Source organism: Rattus norvegicus, chromosome 1 (assembly GCF_021556685.1).
Source record: "Rattus norvegicus strain SHRSP/BbbUtx chromosome 1, alternate assembly SHRSP_T2T, whole genome shotgun sequence".
Lineage (NCBI taxonomy): Eukaryota > Metazoa > Chordata > Mammalia > Rodentia > Muridae > Rattus > Rattus norvegicus.
This window is the reverse complement of record NC_141534.1, coordinates 120,704,987-120,718,899: the sequence shown is the minus strand read 5'-3', so window position 1 is coordinate 120,718,899 and position 13,913 is coordinate 120,704,987. Positions and strand designations below refer to the sequence as shown.

At 40.1% G+C, this 13,913-nt stretch overlaps 1 long non-coding RNA gene across 1 annotated transcript in view; it reads left to right on the top strand.

Annotated features, from left to right (window-relative positions):
- Positions 1 to 5,895: 5,895 nt before the first annotated feature.
- Positions 5,896 to 13,913, top strand: part of LOC147996816 (uncharacterized) — a 53,316-nt gene continuing 45,298 nt past the window's right edge. The window contains exon 1 of the long non-coding RNA XR_015651664.1: positions 5,896 to 5,914. This is a non-coding gene — a long non-coding RNA (uncharacterized LOC147996816). The remainder of the gene's footprint in view (positions 5,915 to 13,913) is intronic.

Genomic DNA, 13,913 nt, shown 5'->3' with positions numbered 1-13,913 from the left:
CTTTCACATTGTTTGTATCTTTGTGATGGGATGTGCACATGTGGACTTCCTCTGTGATTTCTGAGTTTGTTATGAGTAAAGCAGGTTAGGGAAGAAGGGATGATATGGGGTCAGATTGGATCTACCAGTTGAAAATGGCTTGGGTGGAATCAAGTTAGGCGGATAGAGAACACTGGGCTAGTATACAGGATGTGCTTCCTGTCCTGAGCAGGGGTGTGGAGGCAGATGAGGCTGAGTAGAAAGGCAGAGTATGATGTGGGAGAGTCCTGTGATTTGGAAGATAGATACAGTGCATCCTGGACCAAGCTTACAGCTCCTTTGCAATGACGTCAAGGGAAGGCCAGTCTAGGCTAGTGTACTGGTTGTGGGACCCAGTTTAGATGAGCTAAGTTATGGAAAAGGCATGTCTGAATACCCAAGGTCAGGTGTACCCAATAGGCTAAACCCTGGAGGAAGAATATGGGAAGTCTATATGTAGACTGGAGTGGTGGAGGGGGAATTTATGAATTGCTTTACGAAGATATTAAGTCAGACGTGACCTAGAAGAAGCCTATAAGTGTTTACAGGAAGGGCAGGTCCTGGTGGAGACCTAGAACTTGGCTATAACCCAGTCAAGATTGATCAGACTAGGCTGGGATACAGGGTGGTGATCTAGGCTGGAATCTAGAGGAAGATATGGGGATTCTGAATATCTAGAGGGGGTGATAAAAGCATTTCAGGAGGGACCTATGTGTAACTGCAGGTAGAAATGATCCTGATAGAATTCTAAAAACTGGCTGTGGCAAGGGAAAAGGTATTCAAACTAGGTCCATCTGTGAAGTCTAAAAGTCTAAAGGTTGCCTTCTATGCAGGCACAGGTGGCCATACTAGGCTGGGGCACAAAGCTCGATAAAGATGAATTGTGGAAAAATGAGTGTCAGGTGGTATGGGGTACTCATCAGGCTAGTCCCTGGAGGAGGACATGGAAGTCTGTGCATGGAAGGTGGTGATGGAGAGGGTGCCTAGCCTAACTCTCTATTCAAAGTTATTAACTCAGTGAATCTAACTTGATTATTTACAACAATGGACCAATATAGAGAACAGAACACTGATTCTTCCAGGATTTGCAAGCTGTTTTTTTCTCTTGATCTATCACTGAAGAGTCTGAAACATGAGGATTATCTCAAAATTTAGGCCACCTGAGGTTATATAGCAAGATCCTGTATCAAAATGTACTTTTCAAGAATAAAGAGAGAGAAAAAAAACACATTGTGTTGTAGAAGGCAGTGTTCTTTATGGTCACATCATCTTTTATACTTGAAATCTCTCAATGCTACCTGCCCAACGGAACCCAGTTTTCACTCCTGTACAACTAAAGAAAAAAAAAGTGCTTAATTTTTTGTTCTTCTAGAAGAAAATACAGTGCTCCAAGCTATAAGGTTCTATTGGACTCAACCTTCAGATTTTTCTGCTTATTGATCTTAAAAGCCCATACAACCTCTGACTTAGGTTGGCTCTACTGCTGATACTTTGGTTTTATGGCAGGGCATTCAATAGAAACCATAGCTTAAGCTTTAAATTTTGATCTCTTAATAGGAAGTGGTGTGAGACCCGACCCTTTCTTGAGATGCTGGGCAACTGCAGTTGTCACCAGGAAACTGTGGGGAAACTGAAACTCTGCAGTGCTTTCATATCTGAGCTAAAATGTGTGGGAGGCTGTGTATATTGCATGCCCAGTGTGTCTGCTTATGAGTGTATGTGTGTATGTATGTGTGTTTGCATGAGTGTGTGTCTTTGTGTGAGTATCTGTGCATAAGCATATGTGTTTATATGCAAGCGAGTGTATGTCTGTGTGTATACATGCATGCCTCTGAGAGTATGTGCATATGCATGTGTGCATGACTATGTGCTGCTGAGGATCAACTCAGGTCCTTGCAACAAACTGCTCTACAACAGTATGACACTCCCAACTTCGTACACACATTTTGACTTCAAGTATTTTCAATTTATGATGGTTTAATCAGGACAACATCTCACTGTAAGTTGAAAAATACCTGTGTGCATTTTACTGAAAATCACAGTAAATCATTGTTTCACCAATGACTGTTGCCCAGACTAGTGCTGCCCGAATCGTTTGTCGGCTTATACACTGCTTTTGCAGGTATGGGCATGGGGAGCAGGGGTGACCTGCTTCTTTATTATGCAAGTCTCAAGCTTGCACTGGTTTATGCCACATGGCTAGAGAACTGCTAGTGGAAACAGGAAGATGAGACTGCAGCATTAGAAAGCAAGGAGAAGCAGCTCGTTAATCCAAGTACTCCAAAGTGATTAAAATGATCTCAAAGAAGGGGTCTTGGTTAACTGTGCCCAAAACCTTGACCCACAGTGATTGTAGTCTCTGCAGTGTCTGAGGAGTTCTGTCAGATCTTTTGGGTTTTCCTGCAGAGGCAAAGCTTTGTTCCCCCGTACCAATCAATATATCTCCTCATTCAATTTCTTGTCTCATTGTGTTAGCTGGGACTTCTGACACATGATGGAAAGGAGTGACAAGAAAGTGTACCCTGCCTCTGTCCTAATCTCTGAGGGAAGTGCCTCTCACTAATGGCATGTAAGCATGACATTAGCTGTGAAGACTGTAGACATCCTCTAATGGCTGAAATGATTCTTATTGTCCTAGGGCATTGGGAACTTTCATCACAAAAGGCTACTGGATTTTGCCTTTTCTGTGGGGATTGTTTTGATCAGGTAATTTTTCTCTTAGTTTGTTGATTTGAAGAAGTATTAACTTTCAATCACTAAAACCATTAAAGAATTCCTCTTGATTGTGGTGTTTAAATATTTCTAGTTCAAAGGAGTATTATTCTTGTTACATCTGATAAACACTACATACAAGCTTTTGTGAGTTATGCCAAGGGCAGCACTGTGTATAGTGTGTGTGTGTGTTTGTGTGTGTGTGTGTGTGTGTGTGTGTGTGTGTGTGTGTGTGTGTTATTATCAGCTTTAGGCTAAGTCCAGCATGTGGGATGTTCACAGTGTGGTAGCAGGAGAAAGTCCATTTCAAATCAATAGCCAGTGGTGTGGACCGAGGTTAAAAGAAGACTGAGGAGAGAATTTCTTTTAGAAAACCTTCTAGCATCTAAGCCAAGGTTGTTCAACCTTTGCTGACAAGATGTCTTGCTGGTCTCTCTGCCAGCTAAGAGTTACAATCTGACCTGTCCACAGATGGGAGATGAGTATTCTATGGGCTATAGAAGTCCAGGCAGAACCCCCTATGCCTGTAAAACTGGAGCTGACCCCAGATAGCATTGTGTACCGCAAATGTCACCGAACACTGTGAATAGCCCTGGTTCTGAACTCTATACAGACACACAGAGACACCTTTAATTCTGTACAGACACATAGGTCGAAATGAAAAAGAGAAATGGGAAACAATTCTTTTTCCTGGAATTCCATTAAAATATAGAATGAGATAACAGCAAACATGAACTGGGAACAAATTGTCCCAGTAATTATTATTTTTATAATTTTACCTTTTACATTTGTGCCAGGAGGAAATGATTTCCTCGGTTCTCAGAACCACTTTGTGCTATGTGAGTATCATTTCTTTTCTCCTCTCTTCTTCCTTTGATGGGGTCTTGTTATCCAGACTAGACATTATTTAAATTGACATCCATTTTGTTATGATGAAGTTTTCATCTTCCAGATCAACTGCAGGATCAAAGAACAAAGGGCCCATTTGAACGCCCAGCCCGTTTCTTTTGAAGAACTGTACACCAACAATTTAAAGCAAGGTCATTTTTTCCCTTTGAAACTTATCAAGATGACCTCTGACTCACCCTCTCTACTATTTTCGATCAGCTCTTTTTCTGCAGCCATCCACATGCATGTTGAATCTAAAAAGCTCATGCGCTACTTCATCTCAATCACCCGTTTTGCCCCTTACTGATATTGCCCATCTTTTCAAAGTGGGGAACAGTGTGCTCCTCATTTTGGCAGCAGCTTCAGCTCTGGACCGACATCTCTATTCTCTCATGGGTGTAGTTGTTCCATAAATCAGAGGTTCTTTGAAGCATTTAGAGTCATTCTCTACCTCTGCCCACGAGGAAACACAGGCTCCACTTACAGTTGTAGTCACTTTGACTTTTCCATGTTTTCCTTGCAGAAAATGGAACTGTGTATTACCACTTTCGATCAACACATATTTAACAAGAATTATTCCCTACTGAACTGAAGCAAGGTTTTCTCTGGCATTTCAGCATGTTAGGGCACTTAAAAAGGAACACACAGAGTTGTTAGTGGGGTGACAAACTGCAGCTACAGTACCACTGACAACACTCAGCCACTCCTCGGGACACGTAACTTCATAGTTACCCTTCTTTAATTTGGTGGGTGGTGGGTGCGACACAGATCTAATATTTGGTATTTAATTTTCCTAAGAACGGTGGTTTAGAAATCACAAATTATCCATGGTGTTAAAGGCACATATTCTGCCTGCCACAAGCATTATAGTTCAAGGAGGTGTCAAAACACCCACAAAGCCACCAGGAGGATTCAAGTGGCAAAAAGCCAGTCCCATTATGAATAAGGAGATGTTCCCCTGACTCCATTGTCTCATTAAGATATCATGTAGAGGGCACAACATGTACTGTGTGGCCTGAGTTGGTTCATTTTATCCGTCTCAGAAAAACCACACAATCTCAGAGAAACTCTTGGACTGGTGATGTGAGAGGTAATTTGATATCTGGTATCTTTTTGCCTACTTCAGACATGCCATACTGTTTTCCACATTTTAGTGTTAATGATGTCTTCACACCAACATGATATAAACCAACATGATATACATTCCACTCTCTTTCTACTGTTTGGGAACTTGGAAAACATTCCTGTGTACCAAGGAGCCAAGAAGTGATAGAGGATTGTCTATCCTAAGAAGTTGGCTCCAGAGCATGCAGTCCACCCATGGAATGCTCAGGGTCATGTGATCTATAGTCCACAGGTCATAATTAAATTCTCAGGCTCCATTCTAATTTTCTTGGACCACAGTATCTAGATTTGCAATTTAGTATAAGTGATGACCATGCTGAGAAGCAGCAGACAGTGGCCCACCTCTCTGGGGTGACAGAGCATTCCAGCATCGAAGGCATAATAGGTTTCAGCTTTTAGCCAACATCCACACTCAGATCTCAGTGGATACATGTGGTGTGTGGACTGTAGTTGTGGTGGCAACTGCAGCCCCACATGTGGCCCATACATATTAGCCATCCAATTAGACAAGATGGATGAAGCAAAGAAGTGCAAGCCGACAGGAGCCGGATGTAGATTGCTCCTGAGAGACACAGCCAGAATACAGCAAATACAGAGGCAAATGCTAGCAGCAAACCACTGAACTGAGAACGGGACCCACATTGAAGGAATCAGAGAAAGAACTCGAAGAGCTTGAAGGAGCTCAAGACCCCTTATGAACAACAATGCCAAGCAACCAGAGCTTCCAGGGACTAAGCCACTACCTAAAGACTATACATGGACTGACCCTGGACTCTGACCTCATAGGTAGCAATGAATATTCTAGTATGATCACCAGTGGAAGGGGAAGCCCTTGGTCCTGCTAAGACTGAACCCCAAGTGAACGTGATTGTTGGGGGGAGGGCGGCAATGGGGGGAGGATGGGGAGGGGAACACTCATAAAGAAGGGGAGGGAGAGGGATTGGGGGGGGATGTTTGCCCGAAAACCGGGAAAGGGAATAACACTCGAAATGTAAATAAGAAACACTCAAGTTAATAATAATAATAATTAAAAAAAAGAATCCTCTTTGCATTGAAATAGCAGAAGATATGTGAACTTACAAACCTGGGACGCAGGGGTGGCATCATGGACATGAAGAAATCCTGAGAGACATAACACAGGAGGAGAGATATGCTATCTGGCTATCAGAAGGTAAGGAGGGTTCTGCCTTGGAAGACACAGGAAACAAGCTTAATGCCTGTAAAAAACAGCAATGGTGGGAGATCTGGTGATGAACTTCATAGGACACTGGAAATGTTGAGCTCATGTCAGTCCTAAAGAGAGCCTGCATCAGATTCTCAGCTGAAGATTTAATGCCCATTTTCCAAAAGCTCTCAATGAGGGCAGTGTCTTAGCCAGGGTTCCTATTCCTGCACAAACATCATGGCCAAGAAGCAGTTGGGGACAGAAGGGTTTATTCAGCTTACATTTCCATGTTGCTGTTCATCACCAAAAGAAATAAGGACTGGAATTCAAGCAGGTCAGGAAGCAGGAGCTGATGCAGAAGCCATGGAGGTATGTGACTTACTGGCTTGCTTCCCTTGGCTTCTCAGATTGCTTTCTTATAGAACCCAAGACCACCAGCCCAGGGATGGTACCACCCACAAGGGGCCCTCCCCCCTTGATCACTAATTGAGAAAATGCTTACAGCTGGATCTCATAGAGGCATTTTCTGAAGGGAGGCTCCTTTCTCTGTGATAACTCCATCATGTGTCAAGTTGACAAACAAAACCAGCCAGTACAGGCAGAGTTCACCATACTGGGAACAAGGCATTCATAGCTCACCTGCTTGATGGATTCTCCTTTTTGTCTGTGTGTGACTTCCTTGCCAGTGAGCATCAACTTATTTCACTATTGCTCAGCCTTAACCCCTGTAGTTGTCTCCGCAAAGAAAAGCCTAACACGTGAATAAAACTAATAGTACTAACAAACTTAATTGGATATGGCTATTGAGTGTATGACTTATACACACAAGCTATAAAAATGACCAGGGGGCATATGTGAAAGAAGCTTCAGAAGACTTGACTATGTTTTGGAGAAATGGGACCCATGAAATATTTGCTGAAGGAAAGGCAAATGTTTCATTGGAAATAGCTGAATATCAAGCTGCAATCTGGAAGGTAAAATGACTAACATCTTCTGTGGCTTGCGGCAAAATCTTAAATGTGTTCTGATTTCATTTCTGTTGCTTTGATAAAATACCCTTGCAAAAATCAACTTTGGAGAGTATGGTCTTATTTTAGATCATAATTCCAGGTCACAGTGCATCATATATAGCAGGAACTTGAGGTAGTTGTTTAATTCACAACCATGATACCAACAAAGCGAGATGATTTTTATTAATATTTATTACACAGCTTGGGGGTTGGAGAATGGCTCATTGGTTAAGAGCACTGACTGCTTTTCCAGAGGTCATATACATAAATAAATAAAGTTCCTCACAGGTACACTAACAGCCAGTCTGATATAGGCTGAGCTGGGACTCAGGAGATTTTCACTAACATTTTTATCCTACATTGAGAGCTCTTCAGATTAATTCTTACTCCTGTTTGCAGGAGTACTTCCTCCCATTATATCTCCACTCCTCAGAGACTCCAACACTTGATGCTATTATGCTCTTTCTTATGGTTCCTTTCAGCCTTTCTCTCTAACCCATCTCCATTTTTTTCTTTACTTCCTTACCCAAAGTAGCACTCTCTATCAGGGACACCACAGCAACTACGTATACCTAGGATCCAGAAAGGTCAATGACGACCAAATAACTGAACACCCACTGAACAAGACAAGACCAGATATCTACAAGAAACAACTCAAACTCCATATGCCTAGATAAAAACACAAGTATGAACTGCTATGTTAATATGCCACCACCTACAGTCACTATCTTTATTGCTGTAGTCTCTGAGAAATGCAATAGCAAAAGCACAGAATAAGGACTTCAAAATTGTTGCTAAGAATATATTCAAGGACCTTTCATGAATTTAATAAATAAACAGAATAACTAAAAGAACCCAACTGAAATCAAACTGGAAATGAAAAACTTAGGATGTCAAAACTCAGAGGTAAGCCTCACTTAGAGATTTTAAACCATGAAAGATAGAATCTCAGGTATGGAAGACAAGGTAGAAGAAATGGATATCTCAGTCCAAAAATGTTAAATCTTAAAAACTTCAGACACAAAACATTCATGAAATCGGAGACACTACAAAACATCCAAATCTATGCATAGTTTTAACAAAGACATAGAAGAAAAATGTCCCAATCTAAAGAAAGAGATTTATAAGAAGCACACGGAATACCAAATAGACAGGACCAGAAAAGAACATCTCCAGGACACATAATCAAAACATTAAATTTATAGAACAAAGAAGGAATATTAAGAGCCACTAAGGAAAAAAGCTGCAAAGTCATATATAAAGGAAGACCTATTACAATAACACCTAACTTCTCAGTGGAGTCTCTGAAAGCCAGAAGGGACTGGACAGATGTTCTATAAATTGAGAGACCACAGATTTCAAGCCAGACTGTTTTTTTTCTCCATCTTTATTAAATTGGGTAATTCTAATTTACTTACAATTGTTATTCCCTTTCCAAGTTTCCAGGCCAACATCCCCCTTCTATATGGGTGTTCCCCTCCCCATCCTGCCCCCATTGCTGCCCTTCCCCCAACAATCCCATTCACTGGGGGTTCAGTCTTGGCAAGACCAAGGGCTTCCCCTTCCACTGGTGCCCTTACTAGGCTATACATTGCTACCTATGCAATTGGAGTCCAGCGTCAGTCCATGTATAGTCTTTGGGTAGGTGGTTTAGTCCCTGGAAGCTCTGGTTGGTTGGCACTGTTGTTCATATGGGGTCTCAAGCCCCTTCAAGCTCTTCCAGTCCTTTCTCTGACTCCTTCAATGGGGGTCCCGTTTCAAATCAGACTATTATATCCAGCAAAACTACCAATTGAAATCAACAAAAATGAAAATATTTCCTCTGTAAAACCAATAGGCAATTTCTTTCTATCAATATAGTTTTAAAGAAGTCACTAGATGGAAACTCCAGTCTGAAGATGTTAACCACATACAAGAAAACACAACAAAGAAATAATGACAAAGCAGTAAATTAAAAGATGAAGAAAAACTGCAGCAGAACAGCAAAATACCAGGAATCAACACATATTAATAATTGCTAACTCTCAAAATTAATGGCCTCAAAGTCATTAATAAAGACATACAGACTAACATTAGATTAGAAAACAGGACCCATCTTTCTACCATATACAACATAGTTCACCATCAAAGATAGCCATCATCTCAGGTTAAAAGGATTAAAAAACCAAATAAACAACAACAACAAAATCTATTCCAAACAAATAATCCCAAGAAGCAAGCATGTGTAGTATTTAAATATTAATAAAATACGCATCAAACAAAAACTAATAAGAAGCAATAGAGCAGGATTCTATATACTTATTCAAGGAAAATTCCACTAAAAGCAGTTGTTCTTAACCTGTGAGTTGTGACCCCTGTGGGAGTTGCATATTAGATATCTTGCTTATCAGATATTCACATGACAATTTATAATAATAGAAAATTACATTTATGAAGTAGCAACAACATAATGTTATGGTTGGGTCATCATAAAACGGGGGACTGTATTAAAGGGTTACAGCACTAGGAATGTTGAAAATCACTGATTGAAAATATATTAAATGGTAGAATCAAACAATATCATAAATCAAATTGACCTAGCAGATGTCTACAGAACCTTCACCTAAACACGAAGAATATAGTTTCTTCTCTGTGGCTCATGGAACTTCCTCCAAAATTGACCACATACTTGAACACAAAAAGTCCCAGCATGAAAACTCAACGACTCACTTCTGAATGAAAAAAATGGGACAAGACAGAAGTTGGGGGTTGCTGGCCCAAGCCCTTAATCGCAGTACTAAAACTCGGGAAGCAGAGATAGGTGGATTGATGTGAGCTTGAGGCCAGCCTAGTCTACAGAGCATGTTTCAAGACAGCCAAGGCTCCATAGAGAGACCCTATCTCAATAAACAATAAAAAACAAAATAAAGCAAAACTTTTAAGAATTGAATGAAATTGAAAATACAACATACCCAAACCCGTGGAGCACAAAGAAACAGATTCTAAGATGCAAGTTCACAAGTACTAAATGTCCAAAAAAATTTTTGGAGAAATCTCATATTAATAACATAGCAATACATACACCTAAAGCCTATAGAGAATCAAGAAAAAATAATATTCCAAAAAAAGTTAATGGCCAGAAATAATCAAACTGAAGCGCTTAAGTCAATGATACAGAAACACCACCACCACCACCAAAACAATACAAAGAATCAAGGAAAGGAAGAGCCAGTTCTTTGAGGAAATTATTAATATTGACAAACCCTTAGCCAAATTAATTAAACAACACAGAAAGAAGATCCAAATCAAGAAAAGTAGGGATGAAAAGGGAGATATAATAGCAGACATTGAGGAGATTCAAAAGGATATACTTTAAAATTTTCTATTCTACCAAACTAGAAAGCCTAAAAGAAATGGATGCATTTCTTGATATATACCAGCTACCAAATCTAAATCAAGGTCAAAGAAGGAATGTAAATAGATCCTTAAACCCCTAGTGAAATCAAAGTTCTAATTACAACTTTCTCACCCAGGGCCAAATGAATTCAGTACAGAATTCTACTAGACCTTCAAAGAAGTATTGCTGTTAATATTCCTCAAATTATTCCACAAAATAGACACTGAAGAAATATTTGCTAGTTCCTTTTTCAAGGCCACAATTACCCTGATACCAAAACCATACAAAGACCTATCAGAAATTATAGACCAATATCTCTTTTGAACATAGATGTAAAAATTAAAAAAAAAACTACTTGCAAACAGAATGTAAGAACACATAAAAAGATAACCCACCATGATTAGGTAGACTTCATCCCAGAAATGCAGGTACAGTTTGCTATAAGTACACTGATAAATTTAAAACACCATAAAAACAAACTAAATGACAAAATCTACAAGATCATCACACGAGATGCAGAAAAAAGAAAAAACCTTTCACAAAAATCTATCACCCCTTCATAATAAAAGCCCTGCAGAGATTAGAGACACATGAGATACTACCTCAACATAAGAAAGGCAATTCATAGCAAAATCACAGCCAACAGCAACTTAAACAGAGAAAAACTCAAAGTATGCCCACCAGAATCAGGAGTAAGACAATGTTGTCCGCTCTCTCTCCATATCTATTTACTATAGTCTTTGAAGTCTTAGCTAGACTAATAAGACAGCCAAGGAAACCAAAGGGATACTAATAGGAAGGAAAAAAGTCAAAGTATCATTATTTGCAGATTATATTTTACACATTAACTATCCTAGCAACTGCACCAGAAAACTTGCAGAGCTGATGAACACTTTGAGCAAAGGAGCTGGGTACAAAATTAATAAACAAAAATCAAGAGCCTTCCTACATACAAATAAAAAATGGCCTAAGAAATAAATCAGGGAAAAAATCCTTTCATAATAGTTTCAAAATAAAATAAAAACCAGATAGAAAGTAATGAAAAAACAAACCAAAAAAAATCATGAAGTAACTCTAACCAAGCAAATAAAAGATGAGTATAAAAAGTCAAGACACTGAAGTAAAAAAAAAATATTAAAATGCCAAAAATTGTACTCCCATGCTCATGAATCACTAGGGGTAATATAGTGAAAATGGCCATCCTACCAAAAGCAAGCAACAATTTCAATGCCATCACTTTCTTGCTTGTTTATTCTAATTTTTGTCTATATATTTTTATGAGTACATGTTTCTTGTTTTGGTTTACTTACTGTTTGTTTTTAAAGAGTGAGAGAAAGAATGTAAAACCGTATGTGTTTGAAGGTAAAGGGATCTGGGAGGAATTGGGGTTGCGGAAAACATGGTCTAGGTTTATTTCATTAAAAAATGTTAAATGAAAAAAATTAAAAATCAAGCAACAACAATATCCTCAATATAAAAACTGGAAACTCTAGAATACATGAATCTGTAGACTGTACAGCCAGTGATCTTCACAGCTGGGTGAAAATAATTTTGATTTTCTATTGTTGGTCTTTAGGAGTTATTTGCCTATATCAACTTATTAATAAAAGTCGGATGAAGTTGCATGCCATGCTGATGGTGGCAGGGAGACCCCAGATAAAATTATCCAATCAAACACATCGTGACTCTTACAGATTCTTATTAATAGTGAAAGCTAGGAGTCAACTTTTTGTGGTGCTGAGTTTGTGCCTTTATGTATGGAAGGAAGGACTTTTCTACTGAGCTGCATGTTAGCCCTCAAACCTTGCTGAGTTTTCTCTTTTATTCCGTGTGATACAGGATGAGCATTGAACTGAGAAAGATCACATCTCTTCTATCATCTGCCCAGTGGCAAATCACCGTCTCCATTTGTTTTAAAAGCTCCTTCCTTTTCTTCCAGTCACTGGGATCCTGGCATTTAGCACTGGCAGAGCTGACTGTGTAGGAGGATCCATGTGACATGGTTGGGGTCAAGGTATTGTACAAAGTGCCCATCTGTCTGGAAAATTCTAACCCTCACTAGCAAGCCACGTATATCTAACCTACAGAAAGCATCCAGTGGGTCAGAGGTTAGTCTGAGAATGATAATGGAACTATACTGGGCAAGGGCAGAGTCTGACTTGCTTCTCTCTGTCTTTAGTTACTCATGTTATTCCACAATGGTAAACATTCTTTTGGCTGTCTGTTCTTGCTTATAAGTGGGAGCCAAGTTCACTCTTCTGTAGGTCTGATATGGAGCCAGACATTCTTGTATCAGATTTGGCTCAAGTAGAATAAATATATGGTGGAAAGAATTCTTAGTTACTGTCAAAGTCCATATTCTAATATTCACGCTCTGAATAGTTCCTTCCCTTTGAGTGTGGGCCAAATCAGTGAGGGGATAGAATATCACCATGCCTAGGTCATATGTGGTGGCCGTAATGGGTATTCCTGGTTGTCAACTTGACTATATCTGGAATGATCTACAATCCAGGATTGGAAGACTAACCTGTGATCCAGATCTTGAGGCTGTGAGATACACATTTCTGACCTGGATCTTGGCATGGAGATCTTGAGGCATAGTGGCTATAAATCAAAGGAGACTAAGACAAGGAGATCTCTGAGTTCAAGATCAGCCTGGGACAAAACAAGTCCCAGATTCAGGCATGGTGGTATCCACTATTAATCTGGGCCACATCATCTGCTGGAGACCTACATGAGGACATTGGAAGAAGGAAGACTTGCTCTTCTTCTCCTGATTGCCTTGTGGGACTGAGCAACTACTGGATCTATACCATGGTATTGGTTTCTATGTATCAAAGGTCCACTGGAGTACATTGTGTCGTTATGTCTAGTCTCTAGTACTTCCAGCTGGTCTCACAGAGCCTGGACTCTGAGCAGGATGAACTGAGGGTATCTTGTGTAAGAACCAACATCAAGGATGAAGGCAGGGTCAATAGAGACTTGCAGTATTAGAAATCAAGTATATTTTGAGTAAAGGATTTTGAAGCACTCAGGATTGGATGGTGACAGATGTAAAGACCCAAATCAAACATCAGGCAGAAACCAGGGAGTCTTGTGGGAGAGTTGGGTATAGAAGTGAGCAAGTCAGAGGGGTCAAGGGCCCCACAAGAAGACATACAGAGTCAACTAACCTGAGACTGTGAGGGTACACAGAGCCTTGGCTACCAACCATGGAGCATGCAGGGGCTGGACTTCAGCCCTCTATACATTTGTAGCAAATGTGCAGCTTGGTCTTCATGTGGATCACCTAACAAGTAGAGTGGGGCTGTCTCAGTCTATTCTCTCTATCACCTTCCCCCTATCTGTACTGCCTGGTTGGGCTTCAGTGGGAGAGGATGTGCTTAGTCTGGCTGCTACTAGATGTCTCAAGGTCTGGTGGTACCCAAAGTGGTCTCCCATTCGCTGAGGAGAATGGGAAGGGGCAATGGGGGGAAGGATTTGTAAGGGTGGGACTGGAATGAGAGGAGAGTGTATGTGATTGCGATGTAAAGTGAATAAAAACATTAAAAAATTACAAAAGAAAGTATTTAAGCTAATGATAACCCTAGAAACTTGAAGAAAGTGATTAGTGTTATCT